The sequence below is a fragment of the Monodelphis domestica genome, chromosome 5 (assembly GCF_027887165.1).
Source record: "Monodelphis domestica isolate mMonDom1 chromosome 5, mMonDom1.pri, whole genome shotgun sequence".
Classification (NCBI taxonomy): Eukaryota; Metazoa; Chordata; class Mammalia; order Didelphimorphia; family Didelphidae; genus Monodelphis; species Monodelphis domestica.
In genome coordinates, this window is record NC_077231.1 from 261,117,369 (window position 1) to 261,135,915 (window position 18,547).

The 18,547-nt window shown below is 38.4% G+C and overlaps 1 protein-coding gene across 20 annotated transcripts in view; it reads right to left on the reverse strand.

Annotated features, from left to right (window-relative positions):
* The window catches only part of KIAA1217 (KIAA1217 ortholog), a 1,016,332-nt gene that overhangs the window by 274,891 nt on the left and 722,894 nt on the right, over positions 1 to 18,547 (reverse strand). The window lies entirely within an intron of this gene.

Genomic DNA, 18,547 nt, shown 5'->3' on the forward strand with positions numbered 1-18,547 from the left:
GGAGCAGTGGATAGAGCACTGCAATGAACATCAGAAAGGCTCATTTTTCCTGAGTTCAAATCTGCCCTCTGACATTTACAGAGCAAATCACTTAACCCTGTTGACCTCAATTTCTTCATCTGTCAAATGAGCTAGAGAAGGTAATGGCAAACCACTCTAGTGTCTCTGCCAAGAATGCTCAAATGGGATCATGACTGAAATGGAATGGCTAGCTAGCTAGTTTTTGTATAAAGAACACCAGCGAGGGGAACACATTGCCTCCAGAGATATTGCAATTTGGTTTTGGACATCAATAATTGTTAAGAAGTTGTTCTTTAGGGGGCAGCTGAGTGGTGGTTCAATGGATTGAGAGCCAGACCTAGAGATGAGAGATCCTGGGTTCAAATGTGACCTCAGAACGCTTCCTAGTTGTGTGACCCTGGGCAAGTCATTTAACCCCCATTGCCTAGCCCTTACTGTTCTTCTGTCTTGGAACCAATAAATAATACTTATTCTAAAATGAAAGGTATGGGTTTAAAAAGAAATGTTCCTTATGTTGAGCTAAAATCTAGCTCAGGAACAGAATGCATAAAGCATTGGACCTATATTCAGGAAGGTCTGAATTCAAATCTAGCCTCAGATACTTGCTGTGTGATCTTGATCACTTAACTCCTGTCTGCCTTAGTTTCATCATCTACAAAATGGGAATAATAGAATCTTGACAATAAAAGTATCAAGGTTATTGTGGGATTAGAAATATTTGTAAAGCACTTTGCAAACTTGAAAGTACTATATAGATGGTATTGTTAAAATGTTATTCCTATTCTTTTTTCTTGTTATTGCTCTCCACCATTACCCATACTCCCTTGCTCCACCCTAGTTCACTCCCAACCACTCACTCAGAGGGGGTCTTCTCGAAGTGACACTTGGGTTATGTTTTTCTCTCATTCATACCCTCCCTTGTACCCTGGGAAATTTCCATTGAGTTAAGGGGTTGGAGGACAGCCCTCCTTAGATATGTGTATACATGCAATACACATAGGCGTATTTGTGTATGTATATATGTGTGTATATTACACCAATACATGTGTGTATATATATATACACACATGCACATATATGTTTATTAGATCTCTAGTTTGAAGGACTGTCATATAGGTTCCCCATTATGTAATGCTGTGAACAACAATATGCCCCCCCAAACCAGTACTTGCTTGGGGAAATAAATAAAGAAAAATTGTTTGGATTCATATTGTTCTCCCCTCAGAAGGAGAGCAGGGCCCCAGACAATGTTTGGTTTGTGAGTTTTCCCTCCCTTTCAACTGAAGTGCTCCAAAGCAGCAGGAACTCTGAGTTCTGACTCTGGAGAAGAGCTCAATGAACATTTGTTGAATGACTGGAAGAAGGAGAGATCCCCAGCACCCCCCAAAATAAAAAAAAACATCAAAAAGGAATGGGCAGACTAAAGTAGTGACTAGAAACAACACATTCCAAATCTTGAAACCGAAGAGATTCCCTCCCAGGATACCGAGAGAACAGGATGTGAAATGGGAAACTTGGCTTCAAGTCTTTCTGACTAGTGGAAGCTATATATATCTCTGTCCTTCCCATTAGAAGATGACACCGCTGAAGCTGCTGTTTCCCTTACACATAACTGACATATCTGTCACCTGGAGTCCCAGAAACATTTGACACCACTAGAGAACAACGCCTACAAAAGGCATTCTTTTAAGGAACTGTCCACAAGTCCCATGCGTTGCTAGCATGTGGCATCTGGCCAAGACAGCATTGGAAAATATGCTGGCCAGCATGGGCTGCTGATAAAGATACATTTTTTTAAAAGTAAGCCATCTTAAGGGAGATCCCTGTCACTTGAGGAATCGAGTGTTTGGTTTCCTGTCGGATGGAGGGTTTGCCTCTTGGCTCACCAGTTGCCTATTTCAGCACAAGATGGCAGAATGATGTCAATATCATTCAATGCAAGCATCCTTGGTCTTAAGCACCCTTGAATACTGTTCAAGACAAAACACAGCATAAATGTGTCCATCAGACTTGCCGATTGCTGATTCTGTGGGGCAGGCTGAGAGTTCCCAGGGCTCAGCTAAACACTGCTTCGTATAAATCAATGACTTCAGAAGTTAACTGTGTGTGATGGCGGGGAGTACAAGTAAATGAAGATGTTTGCATGTGCACTGTTTGGTCCAATTCCAAGAAGGAAAATAGTACGGTTAGTTTACTTTAATTTTTTTAATCAGCTAAATGATGTATTTTCACCCTGGGCCATTTATCAGTTGGTTAGCTAGAAAATTCTTTTTTGTAGTGAACTCAAATAGGAGTTTAAGGATGAAAAGAAAATATGACATTAATGGTAGGCCACTGGGGTTACCCAGAGGGAGAGGAAGACACACAAAAGGCTATTGCCAGTTACACAGATTCATCTGACAGAGAGGGAGAAACACAAATGACATGTTTGCAGCAGGGAAATGGAGACGACTCTTTCCTTTTGTTGGATCCAGCATTTTAAACAGTCTTGTTCATTTCATGATCTAGTTAGGAAGATAAAGAGTATTACTAGAATGTCTGATCTATGACCATCAATAAAAAGTAAGACTACTAAACAAATACACATGAGAATAGGAGGGTCCTTGGAATGTCACGATAGCCCTCTGGAATTCATTCTTTCATTCTAAGTTGGTTCTACCTTGGAACCTATCCAAGAGGGGTTAGTTATTGAAGTATCAAAGAATCTCATTAGAAAGCAGTTTTAGCTATAAAGTAAACCAATAGTAAGGCCCCTGAGGAGGAAATTCTAACCCCCAAATTCCAAGATAATCTACTTTATTGAGTTCCAACTATTGACAAAGGAGGAGGCATGTAACAACTCACAGTCTGATTGGATAATCACATAAATTGTTTCCATAAAATAGTGCAGTACTGTGTCCAAAGAGTGATATCCCTAAATATAGGGCAATATACTTAGATAATAGATCCACAAAGAATCCATTAATCTTGTCAGTTAACAAACAATATCTACCTGTCCCTATCTTCTGTTTAACAAACAGGAAAGTAGGTAACCTGTCTTAAGAAAAAATTAATTGCCCAGAGAAGCTCAGGAGACATGTATTATGGTCAAGTCCTGGCTCTCTCTATCTGAGCCGCAGTTTTCCTAAATTTCCAATGAGATTAGAATAGGTGATTTAGGTCACTTCAAGTTCTGAGGTTCTAGGATTCTATGAGGTCTAACATACGTGTCTCTCATATCTCCATATGGATGAGGTGGGAGAGATCTTACTAAAAAACAAAATGATCTTTGACCACAAAGAACTTTTATCCAACTGGGAGATCTAAACATGTTATAAATATTTTTTAAACTTAAAGAATAAAGGGTGGGGCAGTTAGGTAGCATTGTATATTAGAGGGCCAGGACTGGAGTCAAGAGGACCAGGGTTCAAATTTGAGTCAGCCTAACCTGTGACAATGGGCAAGTCACTTAATCCCAACAGCATACAAAAAACAGACAAACAAAAGAACAGAGAAAGGAGCATTAATTAAAAGGGCAAATGGGAAAAGTAGTATGATATAGAAAAAAAAAAGTTCCGTTTGGAATTAAAAGGTCTAGGTTCCAATCTATGTTTTGCCAGATATGTATGACAACACATACCCTTGGGCAAATTACCTAATTTCTCCTGGTTTCCCTTATCTATAAATGGGGATGGGCTAATTAAATGTCTTCTAATGTTCTAAATTTCTGTTCCTGTGAAGAGGTGGGGAGAGAAGGAATAAACATTTATAAAATGCCTACTTTGTGCCAAATACTGTGCTAAGTGCTTTACAAAATTTGGATCTCATTTGAGCAAACAATACAAATGCAAGGGGCCATAGCAACAGAATGATCATCACCAGAGTACCAGGGGAAAAACTCTGCAGAGAAGGTGAATTTTAAAAGAAAGAACAAACATGGTGAACTGGAACGACCTCCAGGAAGTGATGCAGAGCAAAAGGAGCAGAACCAGGAAAACATTGTACACAGAGACTGATACATTGTGGTACAATCAAAGGTGATGGACTTCTCCATTAGTGTCAATGCAATGTCCCTGAACAACCCGGAGGGATCTATAAGAAAGAACACTATCCACATCCAGAGGAAAAACTGTGGGAGCAGAAACACAGAAGAAAAGCCACTGCTTGATCACATGGGTCAATGGGGATATGATTGGGGATGGAGACTCTAAACGCTAGTGAAAGTATCAATAATATGGAAATAGGTCTTGATCAATGAATGATATGGGAGGGGGTGGAAGGAAGGACATGAATTATGTAACAATGGAAAAATATTCTAAATTAATTAATTAAATAAACAAACTTTTAAAAAAAGGAACAAACACTGGTATGAAAAAAAGGAAATTGATCAAAGAAAATGACCTATGTGAAAACAAAGAGAACAGAACAAACCACACCCATAGGGGTGACAGCAAGTCGATTCTCTTGCCTAGAACATGGGCCCTGGTGGATTTTGAAGAAATGCACTTATTTCATAATTGAAAGTGACTGCTGTTCCCCAGCTGAAGAGAAGCTCTGTGCCTCTTTAATTTAAAAATGATCATCCAAATCCAGTCCATACTAATTCTATTTCAAGAGTTTCTGTGCTTCAAACTGACATGGTCTGACCACATCTCAACTTGGGTTGAATGTTTATCAATTAGTCCTGATTTCTGGGAAATGAGCAACTAAGCTGGCAATTTAGTTAACTACTCATAATTCCTTGTATTTCTACTGTGGTTTTGAACACAAAGCACTCTTCCATATAACCTCCAATTGGTCCTCAGGTTCTCTGACATAGGTTGAATATTCTAATCATGGTTTTTCAGAAAAGGAAACTGAGGTTCAGAGATTGAAATGAGGAAATGGTAGTAAATGGTGAGTCTAGGGGCAACTAAGGTGGCTCACTGGATAGAGTACTGGGTCTGGACTCAGGAAGACCTAAATTCAAATCCCTCAGATACTTCTTACCTGTGTTATCCTAGGCAGGTCCCTTAACGCTAGATCCCTCAGTTTCCTTATCTGTAAAATAAGGTGAAGCAGGAAATAGCAAACTACTCCAGTATTTTTGCCCCCAAAAACCCAATAATTGGATATACTTTATATTATTCCAGTTAACTGACATTGCATCCCACTTTGCCCCCCCCCCCCAGACTTCTAACTTCCAAAAAGTACTTTGCTTGGTCAAACCTTTTAATTTCTTTCATTGCTTACTGAAGGAGTTTAATAAATGATTGTTAAATTCAGTGAGCACTTAGGAAGTGCCTACAATGGGGCTAAGAAGCCTGCTAGATTGTAGGGATATCAATAGAATCAGTGGAATAATTCCTAGTTTCAAAGATCTTACATGGTCACAAGAAGTATTTACTGAATGAACAAATTAGCATTTAAATCTGTTATTCCCAATAAGGTGGGACACTAGTGCAAATACAAGAGTATTCTGCTTTAATTTATCTATCCCTAAGGATTTTTAGGCCCTCGTTTTGCCCTAGGTATAATGCAAATAAAAAACAGTCTTTGTCCTCAAGGAGTTTACATTCAAAGAAGGAATTGATATTCTAAATTAGCAAAAGAAATACTCAGAAAGCAAATATTCTTAGGATTTTAAAAAGGGCATTTATTATTTAATGGTAGGATCCTCAGAAGCTTTCATTTAAATTCTGAGTTCAAAAAATATTCACTAAATGGCCACTCACAATATAAAATATGCTGCTATGTTCTAGGGAGAAGGGAGATGGAGGCTGTAAGACATTCTAGTTGTGGTAAGACAAGTATATAAATTAATACGCTTCAGGGCAATGTGTATTAAGTGCCAGAAGCCTGCTTCTGAGTACTTTAGGACTTCAAAAGGGGAAATCAATAACTTTTGGCTGAGTGAGAATCAGTAAAAAATTTCCTAGAAGAGTGAGCTATAAGGCAAACAGGTTCCAAAAAGAAGAAAGAACTTGAGCAAATGCATGAAAGCCTGAAAGCCAAAATGGTGGTCCATGTACTGTCAACTACTGAATTGGGCATAGGTTCGAGCATGTAAAGAAAAGGTTGAAAAAGACAAGAAGGGATCCAGATTGTAAAAGAAGTTATCAATATCGTTTTCCAGGTGTATTATAACTTCTTTGCAAGGCATATAAAGTTCCATAAAAACATTCAATTAATTAAAAATAACTAGAAAGAGCCCTAGGTTTGGAATTAGAAGATCAAGACCAATATTGCTCTGTAACTTCCCACCTGGCTGACCTTGAGCCAATAGTTTCATTTTCTTAATCCTCAGGTTCCTTATCTCTAAAATGAAGGAGTTGGACTTCAACAGAGTCTCCTTTTTCATGGATCTTTTGTTTCAATGTTTTGTGTTATTACTGAAGTAAAGAAGCACTACTGTGCTGTAAAAAAATGATGAAAGAGATCACTTAGGGAAACCTGGGAAGCCTGGCATGAATTCCCATAAAGTAAAATGAGCAGGATTCAGGGAACAATTTATACAATAACTATAACTTTGAAAAGCCAAACAACTTAGAAAGAATGAAGAATTCTTATCAACTCAATAACCAACCATTTTTCCAAAGGAGCACCAAATCATGAAGCATTGTTATCCATCTCCTAAAAAAAAAGTCAATAAATAGATTCAGGGTTCAGAATGATACATATATTTTTGGTCAGTGTCTGGCACATAGTAGGTGCTTAGTAAATTCTTATGGACTAGGTAGGAGATTTGCAACCAGCATGTCCAGAGATTCTCCAGAGAGCCAGTCTTGGAGTCTCTGTCTCAGTCTAACCCCCCTTCAACGTTTCAGAATCTTTCTGCTAGTCTCATGCCACGTCTCTCTGCAAACCTCCCCACTTTCCCTAATATATATATATATATGTATATATATATATATATATTTTTGTATTTATGTATGTATGTATGTATACACATATATTTTTGTTATGTGAATTTTGTTCTTTTTTCTTCATTTGTGGGCAAAGGAAGGAGATGGGAGGAAGAAAAAATTATTTGTTAATTAAAATATCAAATAGTGTCACTCTCAAAGTGCAGAAAACTTCTGGAAGATATACCTCAGGAAACTTTTCAGTTCTGTTGTTTCCTTAGATTTTTTGATATTTTTTTATCATGTATATGTGAAAATTTCCTTGATGAAGAGAATAAATTAGGTCCATTGATCACATCAGGACCTGGAAATATCAGTAGTAGGTATTATGAAACCTTAGGAAAAGATTGGATCTCTAGACTTCTTGTTCTTCCTTCCAAGACATAGCTGTCCTTATCTTATAAGAAGACAGGATTTGGGAGCAACTTTAAGAACACTGGCATCATCTGCCATGATGCTTAGAAAGACTTAAAAAAAGAACCATGAATGGAAGACTATTAAGAGGGAAGCCTTCATTATGGGAGTAGGGGAGAGATATCTTTATACCACATTTAATTAAAGAATAGTCTGCCAAAGGCAGGAACAGAAGGTACAACTGTGAACATATTGTGAAGACCAAATTAAGAATTAGGCAAGCACTAGAATAGAGATGGGAAAGAGGAAGAATCCAATTGGGGTAAAAACACCGCCCCAACGAAAGCCAAATGGATAGTGACAACAAGGCTATAACCCCAATAATAAATATCTAACTATGGAGAGAAATATTCCAATTTGTTTATACCAAATTTCTTCTAAGAAGAAACAGATTGAGTCCGTCTTTTTAAAGAGAATAAGGAAAGGAAAGATCTTACTATTATCTCTCAAAACTGAGCAAGGGACTCCCATTCCCTTTGCTCAAGGGAGTGGGAGTGAGGGGGAAGAGGGCTTGGTATATAAATGTAAATTATTAGTAGTATTTATACAAGGTTTTCATCCAAATTCCTTTAAAAATGACCTCTCAAAGATTCCCTCCTAAATCCTTTAGGAGTAGCAAGTCAGGTACAGAAGAAGGGAGACCAGAAACCCCAGTTTACATAAGAGGAACAGAAACAGCTGTTTAGAGGGTTGGGGACCAGCCTCACCAAAATATAAAGGGAAACCATTCTCAGAGTATTTGCAAGAAAGAAGGCTCAGAAATAGTTACACCCATTGCTTCTGCATTTGAAATAAAATGCCTGCTAAAACTAGGAATAAGAAAAGAGGAGTTCAGACCTGGGTAGGAGGGCAAGTTGAGCAAAAAGGAGAGAGTACTTTGGCTAGCTAATCTCTTAGGAGATCACAGTCCCTTTTCACCTGGGGGATTCCATTCTATGGCAGGGAGAGGGCTTTCTGCTTTGAAAGCTTGGAGTTTGATTCCCAGGCACCAGGCTCTAGGTAGGGTGAGAGCCTGGAAACCAGCTTCAGCCACTTACTAACTTGTGTGACCTTGGAGAAGAAATGAGTAAACCACTCTAGTATCTTTGTCAAAGAATGGGGTCACAAAGTGTTGGACATGACTGAAAAACAACAAAGTAAGAAGCTGCAATCAATATGGTATTGCAGTAGACATTTGTCTCCAACACTTACTCAGTGTTCTCTTCAGCAAAATGGGAACAATAATACAATAATAGTCCCTGTCTCCCAGCAAGGTGGTGAGGAGAGAATGGAAAGTGTTTAACATATTTAAAAACCAAGGAGAAAGGAGAGCTTAGAATGGAAATTCAGCAAATGAATGAAGAGGCCAGATTAGAAGGCTTTGGAAGGCTTTTCTGGTGCTAAATCTTGTGCTAATGATCCTTGGAATAATAAAATAACACCACTGGGCTGGAATCTCATTACAGAATTGATCATATTTTTTATAGGATAATAGAATCATAGCTGGATGGGACCTCAAGTACCAGTGAGTCAACTGTCTTGTTTTAGTGATGAAGAAACAGGCACACAGAGGTTAGAAGGCTTGTCTAGCTAGGGTCATATGGATCATGAATGTCTGAGGCAACATTTGAACTTGAGACTTGTGGAGGAGAGAAAAAGTCTGCAGAAAAGAATGGAAAAGCAGACTCCAGAGCTGTCACTCAAGGAGATCATTCTAATTAGAATGGGGACCAGAAAAGAAGGTTGAGAAGGATCAGAGCAAACTGAAATCTTGGTCTCTTTGCCTTTTATCATTCAAATAATCCCTCATTACAGACTCCTCACTTTGAGCCCAAACCTCTGCTCTTTCCACTGTCAGATTCATGTTTCAAAATGCATTTGGGTGTTTGAAGAATCTAGTCATAAAGGACCTTAAAGGCCACCTAAGTCAATTCCCCCATTTTACAGAGGAGTTATGGATGAATCAGTAAGGTACAGCATGTAGGGCATGGAGTAAGGAGACTTACTTTCCCCAGTTCAAAACTGGTTTTAGACAGCTGTATCACCCTAGGCAAGTCACTTAACCCTGTTTACCTCAGTTTCTTAACCTGTCAAATTGAATTCGAGAAGGAAACAGCAAACCATTCCAGGATCTTCACCAAGAAAACCTCAAATGGGATGGTGAAGCAGATAAGAATTCCAAACAGGATTCAGAATTTAATTAACCAATAGCTATTTATTAAGCCTCTGCTACATGCCAATATGCATGGTAAAGCACTAGACCCCAGAAAGTAAAGAAAGAAACAAAAACAAAACATTTAGTGCTCTCCAGGAGTTTATATTTTATCAGGGGAAACATGTGCAGGTAAGCAAATACAAAATACGTACTAAGTAAATAAAGGTAAAGTGAGGGGGGGGGTGAGTACGTGAAGTCAAGTCGTCTTCAGGAAAGTCCTCATGTACAAAGTCCTTCTTGAACTGAGTTTTGCAGTTAGTTCAGAATTCTAAACTCAACTCAAGTGCCATTTTTTTTTAAACTCGGAGAGTGTGGTCATGATCCTGACCGGATTAATATGATCCATCCAAGACTCTTTTTTTTTTTTTTGTGAACAGTAATTTTCAGTATCCATATGGTGGTTCTTGACTCATCCACATCTTTTGGTCTCCCCAGAAAGGGCACTGAATTTGGAGTCAGAAGACCAGAGGTCAAATACCTGCTGTTTCTTATCACCTGCCTGGTGGTAACTAACTCCTTAACCTTTCTTGCGCCATTCATTGTTGCTCTTGTTCAGTCATATCTGACTCTTTGTGATCCCATTTGGAGTTATCTTGGCAGAGATATTGGAATATGTTCCCAAAAGGAAGTAAACAGGGCTGAGTGACTTGCAGGGTCACACGATTAGTGTCTGAGGTCAGATTTGAACTCAGAAAGATTGTTTTACTTGATTCCAAGCCCAGTACTCTATTCATTATGCCACCTGCAGAGGAATAGTCTGATAAAATCCCCTAAAGCCAATAAGATAGGGGCTAATCCTAAGAATATCAGAACTACACCTTCCATTATTCCTCTATTTCTTCAAACTTTCTCTATTATTCACACATTTCTTCTTTCTTGTCCAAAGTCTTAGAGAATGAAAATAGAGATAGGGAGACTATGGTTCAGTCTAAAGCTTCATTTTTCTAAACTTCTGCCTTTCTGTTCCCCAGGATAAGAAGGAATTTAAAACACCTAACACTTCAGCACTTAGTTCAGTCATTTTCAGTCACACCTGACTTTCTGTGATCCCATTTGGGATCTTCTTGGCAATGATCCTGGAGTGGCTCACCATTTCTCTCTCTAGCTCATTTTACAGATGGGGAAACTGAGGCACAGGATAAGTTACTTGTCCAGGTTTCACACTTAATAACTGTCTAAGGCCATATTTGAACTGAGGTTGAGGCATCTTTGTGACTCCAGGACTGGCATTCTATCCACCATTGCCTCCTGCTGTCACAGCATACAATAGTTTCCCCTCGCTCTGTGATTATTCATTATAAATGTGAAGATTAAGCCTTCAGCAGAACGACCCAGGACATCTCCCCCAGTTTTCGGCTTGCCATTTACATGGTTCTGGGAAGATTACTGGGTAAGATGACAGAGTGGTACAGATCATTGGAGGGTTTATCTTCAGGACATGGAATCTGTTTTCTTTCACAATCTATGTTGGAAGCCAGTTAGTAAACTTGCTCTAATCTCTTTATGCATACGGGGCCCAAAATTGCTCTGTGAGGGGAAAAGAAAATGAAGTAAAACCTTCAAAGGTGATCTGTAAGCCCCAAACAAGGAGGATAAAAATTGTAATTTTTTTTTCTCAAAGCTAAAAAGGGTTTGCAGAAGATTGAGATGTATTTATTAATATTTTCCATATATGGGAAGGAAATATGATTCCCTTCTTTAGTCAATGAAAAAGACTGAGCACTAACATGGAATGGAAGAGCTAACCATAAATCTTAGATAAGAATAAAAATGCTGAAACAGGCATATCTTGATATTACACCAGGATGAACACTTAATAACTTCCTAGAGGTTTCTCTGACATGGGGAGCAAAGTTAATTGTGGTCCATTTTCTACCCAAATGGAATGATTCTTCGATGAAATTGACCAAGATGAAAATAATCACTCCCTTAGAGCTATCCTTTACTTAGGTGGGAAATAAGCTCACAGCTTAGAATGAGCTTTAACAAATGCAATCAATGAGCATCTACTTAAGCACCTACTGTGTGCGAGGCAGCTTGCTAGGCACAGGAGAGAGCAGGACAAAAAACAGGGAGCTTGCATTCTACTGGCTAAATATTCAGAGCTGCAGGTGAAAACAATAACAAGAACAACAAAAACTCTGCCTCACCAGGTAGGAAATAAGCCTAGCAATCCCCCCCCCCCCCCCATGTAGTACAGTCAAGCACATTTTATGCTTTTCTCATATTATTAGTTATGCTGACCAAGTAAGCAGTTCACATTTACATGAAGCTTTAATTCTTAACTCAGTGCTTTTTTTTATAACCTTGAGAGGTAGATATAAGTATTATTAAGTCCATTTACAGATTTGGCAAGAGACTTGGGGATGTTAATTGGTCACAAAAGTAGTAAGTGCCAAGAGACAGAAATCAGATCCAGGTTTTTTGAATACAGAGCTTCCTCAACTATTAAACTCTAGAATAATTTGCCTTTTAAAAAATATATTTTTTATTAATCTTGAGAGGTGGCAGGTAGGGTAGATGGAGAACTGGCATCAATGGGGAAGACCTGAGTTCAAATCCCATCACTAGCTCATTATTTCATGACAGAAAGGTAACTTTCTATTCCTCTGGAAGCTCCTCTGCCTTGTCTCATGCCTCATCTCTATTAGGAACTACAAAAGGCAGTGCAGTGGAGAGTATCCTCACCTCTGGTTCTTACCTGTGTGGCATAGAGCAAGTCACAAGGTCTTTTAGACCACATTTTCATCATGAATAAAATGAAGATGTCAGATTGGATGGACTCTCAGATCCCTACTAGGAATAAGAAAGATCTGAGTTCAAGTCCTATCTCAGACACTAGGTCATCCTGAGTAAATCCTTCAACTGTTTTCTGCCTCTGTTTCCTCATTTGTAAAATGGGGATAGTAACAGCATGTAACTTTCAGGGTAAAGATCAAATGATATAACATGCTAAGCGCTTAGCAAAGTTTAGTTCTCGGTTAGTCATTTTTTCAGTCATGTCTGACTCTCTGTGACCCCATTTGGGTTTTTCTGGGAGCCTCAGAGAGTAGTTTACCATTTCCTTCTCCACATCATTTTAAAGATAAGGAAAAAGAGTTAAGTGACTTGCCCAGGGTCACCCAGGATCACCCAGCTAGTAATAGTGGTATGAAGTCAGATTTCAACTCAGTGAAACAGATATTCTTGACTTCAGGCTCAGCACATCCTCTGAGCCACCTAGCTACCCCCTGGCAAACTTTAAAATGCTAAATAAATTTATGATATCATTATCATTCATGAACACTTTTGTAATTAAAGAATAAAGGGAACACTGAAATAATGCACTATTATATACAGTTTGTTTTTTAAGAGTGTGTTAAACACAATAGTAAGAAAATTAAAATTTATTGTGATGAGGATTTTTGCTTTCTTTTGGGTTTTAAAAAGAAACATTTCAGTGATGCTTTTCTTTCCCTCTCATTCTTTTAATATCTCGAACACAATCCATTATATTGGTTGCCTTTTAAACATAAAGGATTCCTCTCATGAAATACACCAGGAGAGCTCCATCCTGAGCTTCCCAAAAGTACATCAATTTTTAGGCAAGTACTGAGGAAGATCAATAGCAAATATGATTTCAATTTCCGCAACTCCCCCTGCCCCTTTCTTTCCAGGTTGAAGTACACAAAATATGTGAACCTTATCCCAATGGGTTCCCCTTTTAGAGCTCATAAACTTTCAGACTACCAGCTTCTGGCCTGCAATTCAAAGGGAAGACGCAAGTCTCCAAAACCCTGCAGCTTCCTTAGGTAAGGAGCCTCCCTTAGCCACATCTGTAGTGCTCCCCTGTTATTCTGAATCCTAATTAAGTGCAAACCTATCAAAGGAATCATCTTGCTCAGAGGCAATTCATGGGGATGTACAATGTAGCAGAAGTTTGTTCTACTAAGGAAACAGATCTGCTAAAGAAATTTCTTGTACTCAATACATATTCAGTAGTCTATTTTCTCCTCATTCTATCTATGTAACTCCCATTAACTGGTGGTAATGAGAGTAGCTTGCCTGCACAGCAAATAGTCTGCCCCTTAACGTATGGCAAATGTACCATATCAGGGTACTCGTCTCAGTCCCATTGATCATAAACAACAACAACAAAAACACAATGGTGATATCTTAAAATGAATGTCTATTAAACCAAGTATCTATCTGAGAAGGCAATTAAATCAAGAAGCAAGGTCTGAGGGAAGCTGGTGGAGGGGAAGGGTGAAATTACATGAAACAGGAGGAGAAAATTGCCCAAACCAAGCAGGCAAACAAACAGCCCCAGTTTGCACATTCCATATCCAGGAAGTGGAACCTTACAAGGACAGCTGTGGGAAGCCCTCCACGGGAGGGCTCTTACAGGCCTGGCAAAGGGGTGAAATTGGATCCTTCACTCTCTGCTGTGTTCCAGGTATTAGCAAGCATCACCCACTGGTCCACGTTAGTTGGAGAAAAAGGGACAGGCAAGTTAAGTGGAAAGTAAGGAAGGAGAAACTATGCAAAGAGGCAGAGGATGTCTCAAAAACTTACTGGAACCCGGGCTATGTTTTTATTTCTTACTGAGATGTTCTGGGAGTATTAATCTTCATGGTGCACATAACCAGGCAGAAATCAGTCACACCAGGTGCTTTTAGACTGATCCTGGTTAATTCTGGATGCTGTTCAAAGCAGGCAGATGTCTCTGGTTCCAGGCTAGAGGAATGATCTCTGAACATTATCTGCTGTTTTCAGGGAGCACAATGAAAGATGCTAAATGCCAGGTGTCTCACTTTTTGATCGGAGGAAAGGGAAAATGAAGAGAAGTAGAGGATTGGAATGGCTGACCAAAGGTGACTTTCAGCTCAGCTCCAACTCATGGAAAATTTGAATAGCTCACCTATAACTAGAAGTAAACAGTTCTGAACAAGAATTGACTTCAGGGTTCCTATAAAGTTCTATTCTACCCTGTAATTTTAAAAAGTCCAACACTGTGTGTTACAGCCACAAAGTCAAGCTTTAGGAGACACCCCCGACACCAGTCTTTGCCCAAGTAAAAGGCATGTGTACACATCTATAAAGTTTCTGTTTCTTTGGCATTATTCCTGCCATGGCCTCATCTTATAAAAGAGAATCAGTTTGCCAATGAAAGTCACAACAAATAAAAAGACCAAAGATATCGAAGGCAGGAAGCCAAAGTAAGGATATTTGTGGTACAGTGAAATGATCAATGGATCTGAAGTTGGAAGACCTGGGGTTTGAGCCCATTTACTACTTTGTTGAACACTGGACAAGACCCTTTACCTCTTTGAGATTCATGTTTCTCATCTGCAAAATGAGAGGATTGGACTAGATGTCCTACAAGGTCCCTCCCAGCTCTAATTCTATGATCCTATTATCCCTTACACAAGATAACAAGTTGTTTTCTTGCCAGTTAAAATCCTGAGAAATCCAGTGGAGATCAAACATCTGGAAGAAGAAACAAAGGTGGGGCAACATCTGGCTACAGAGTAAATCTTGAGGATGAGAAGCAAAACTAACAAGGAATACCAGCAACCTGGGCAAGTTTAGTTTCAGGCATAAATGGGGGCTACCAGCCCGAATCTAGCTCATGGCTATGGGAAAACAGTTCTATCCTAATACTATGATACTCTCTCCTTTTCTGACCTAGGAACCTCCATCTCTTTCCCTCTCCTGAGGCCATTTTCTCCCCATGAATTTTGATCCAGGAAGGGGATCAAATGAAGGGAAAGGGCACAAGGTAGGGATAGGGACAGTGAGTAGTCTTTTAATCACAGTGAGGAGGAAAAACATACCTTATATGTCAGCTTGTAAGCAAGACTTCAGCTGCCCCAACTAGTTATGGCTCTGATACCCACCTTGCTAGAATTGGTTAAGAATTCTTGTCTGTGGTTAAGATGCTTTGAATTACACACATGGTCAAGAGCAGTGGCCTCTGCAGAAAATGTGATTCCCACACAATTCTCAATCTAAAAGCTGTCTTTAGGGTGTTATGCTCCAGTGCCTGTTAAACTTAGAGTTCTACATGAAGAAAAGAACACTATAACCCAAGGCCACAATGCTAGTTCACCTTAAGAAAAGAATGCATTCATTAAAAAGAGGCAAGTTTTTTAGACCTTCTTTTTAGATAAAAGATCAGCTTCAGGGACCTTTCTTTGCTTGTGCCAAATATCTTTATGAAATGGTAGTTCCCAATCTTAATTGAAGTCCTGTCTAGATACCCTGGTACATTCCTCCTAAATTACTTCTCTTTAAGGAAAATCAGTCCATTGTATACTATTTCCAACCAGAGAAGCAGGAAAAAAACTGAACTAAAGAATGATGGATCCAAAAGAGTTCAAGATGAAGTGAGGGTGTTGCCCCTTAATATTGTAGGCTGATAAGCATCTCTGCAGTTTTCTAGTCCAACAGTTCATTTTTACAGATAAGGAAACTGAGGCCCAGGAAACTGATGTGACTTGATCACCTATAGTCAGTGGGGAATCTGAACTGGGGCCCTCTGATTCTAGTTTACAATCAGTGTTCTTTTCACTGGACTTCCCTAAATCTCCTAATTCATTGGGCAAGGAAGCTAACATAACAGCCTACATTTCCTCATTCGTAAAATAATGGCTACTTCTACTCCCTATCTTGTGAGATATAATGTGCTCCATATAACACCAAGGCACTATCTCCATGGTAATGGTAGTTTCGAATTTTCAGTATAGCACAAACAGTTTCCAAATATGCTTTTTCAGCATAAAAAATTTTTAAAACAAATATACAAAATAGCAAATTTCCACATAATTTTTCCTAAATTATATGATTGAATCTAGCTCCCTTCCTCCCTCCCTTCTCTTCCCCCTCTCTTTCCTGTTCCCATGGTTGGCAGGTGATTCAGCTTGGTTATACATGTATTATCACGGAAAACATTTCCATACTGTTCATTTTTGTAAATGAGTAATCTCTTGAAACCCAAACCCCAAAACATAAATCCCCCAAAACATAGGAAAAACCATTTGCTTTCATCTTCATTCTGACTACAACAGTTCTTTCTCTGGAGGTATATAGCGTTCTTTGTCACAAGTCTCTCAGAATTGTCTTGGATTAGCCGATAATAGCTAAGTCTATTACATATGAACATTCCACAATATTGCTGTTAACGTGCACGTTTTTCCTGGTTCTCCTTATTTCACTCTGCATCAGTCCATGAAGGTCTTTCCAGTTCTTTCTGAAATCAACCTACTCATCATTCTTTACAGCATATTGTGTGTTTCATGTCCATCACATACCACAAATTTGTCCAGCCATTCCCCAGCTGATCTCCTTAATTTCCAAACCCTTGCCATCACAAAAAGAGCTGCTGTAAATATTTTTGTTCAAGTAGGTCCTCTGCCTTTTTTCCTGATCTCTCAGGGAGTCACACCTAGCAGTGACATTACTAAATCAATGATTACTAAATCATTATTTTACAGCCCTTTGAGCATAATTCCAAATTGTCTTCCAGAAGAGTTGGATCAGTTCACATCTCTACCAGTAATTCATTAGTGTACCCATTTTGCCACATCCCCTCCACCATTTATCATTTTCTTTTACTGTCATATTGGCTAGTCTGATAGGTGTGAGGTGGTACCTAAGAGTTGTTTTAATTTGAATTCCTCTAATCAAGAGGGATTTGAAGCATTTTTCACATGATTATTCATATTCTTTTACTATTTGTCAATTGGGGAATAACTTGGATTCTTACAAATTTGATTTCATTTTTTATATATTTGAGAAATAAGGCCATTATCAGAGAAATTTTATTATAATTTTTTCCCTAGTTTGTTGTTTCCCTTCTAATCTTGATTGCATTGGTTTGAGCAAAACCTCCTTAATTTAAATAATCAAAATTATTCATTTCACATCTTGCAATGTTCTCTATATCTTGTATGGTCATAAATTCTTCCCTTATCCATGATAGGTGAACTATTTTATGTGCCCCTATTTTACTTAAAATGTACTCTTTATGTCTGTTATATAGCCATTTTGACCTTATCTTGGTATAGTGTGAGATATTAATCTATACCTAATTTTTGTCATACTATTTTCCAATTTTCCCAGAGGTTTTTTTTTTTCAAATAGTGAGTTCTTATCTCTAAAACTGGCATCTTTGGGTTTATGAAACACTAGATTGCTCAGATCATTTACCTCTACTCCATTCCATTGATCCACCCTTCTATTTCTTAGCCAGTACCAGATATTTTTGAAGATTACTACTTTATAGTACAGTTTAAGATCTGGTACTGCTAGGTCACCATCACATTTTTTTTCATTAGTTCCCTTAATATTCTTGACCTTTTGTTCTTCCATATAAATTCCGTTATTTTTTCTAATTCTATAAAAGCTTTTTGGTAGTTTGATTGGTATGGCACTGAATAAGTAAATTAATCTAGGTAGGATTATTATTTTTACTATATTAGCTTGGCCTATCCATTAGCAATTATTGTTTTTCCAATTGTTTAGATCTAATTTTATTTGTGTGAAAAGTGTTTTGTAATCATGTTTATGTTTTTTTTTCCAGATTTTAGAAGGACATGTTGGTGAGTAAGCTACAAATGAAATTTCTTAGTTATTATGAAATGCACAGCAAATAGATGGAGGCAAATTCTATTAGGTCTCTGTTTCGGACATCAACCTTATAAAGGTGGGATAAAAATGAAATCTGTGGATGACATGGAAGACCAACCACTTATTCATACTAGTGCCTCATTACTTACATCCTAACAGTTGCAAAGTCCAAATGATTTTACCTCAGAAACATCTCCTTTGTCCATTTTCTTCTCTACCCTCAAAGCTTCCAACCTAGTAGAGTTTCTTATCACCTCTCACTTGAATTAGATTCTCTGCCCTTTTCCAGTTTCCTTACCGTCTAATCTAAGATGACAAATTAATAGGATGCAAGTCTTGTCACTCCTCTGCTCAAATAATTTCCTGTCCCTCCCTATTGCTGCTAGGATCAAATACAAATTCTCCATCCTAGTATTGAAGGTCCTATATATTCTGGCCCAAACCT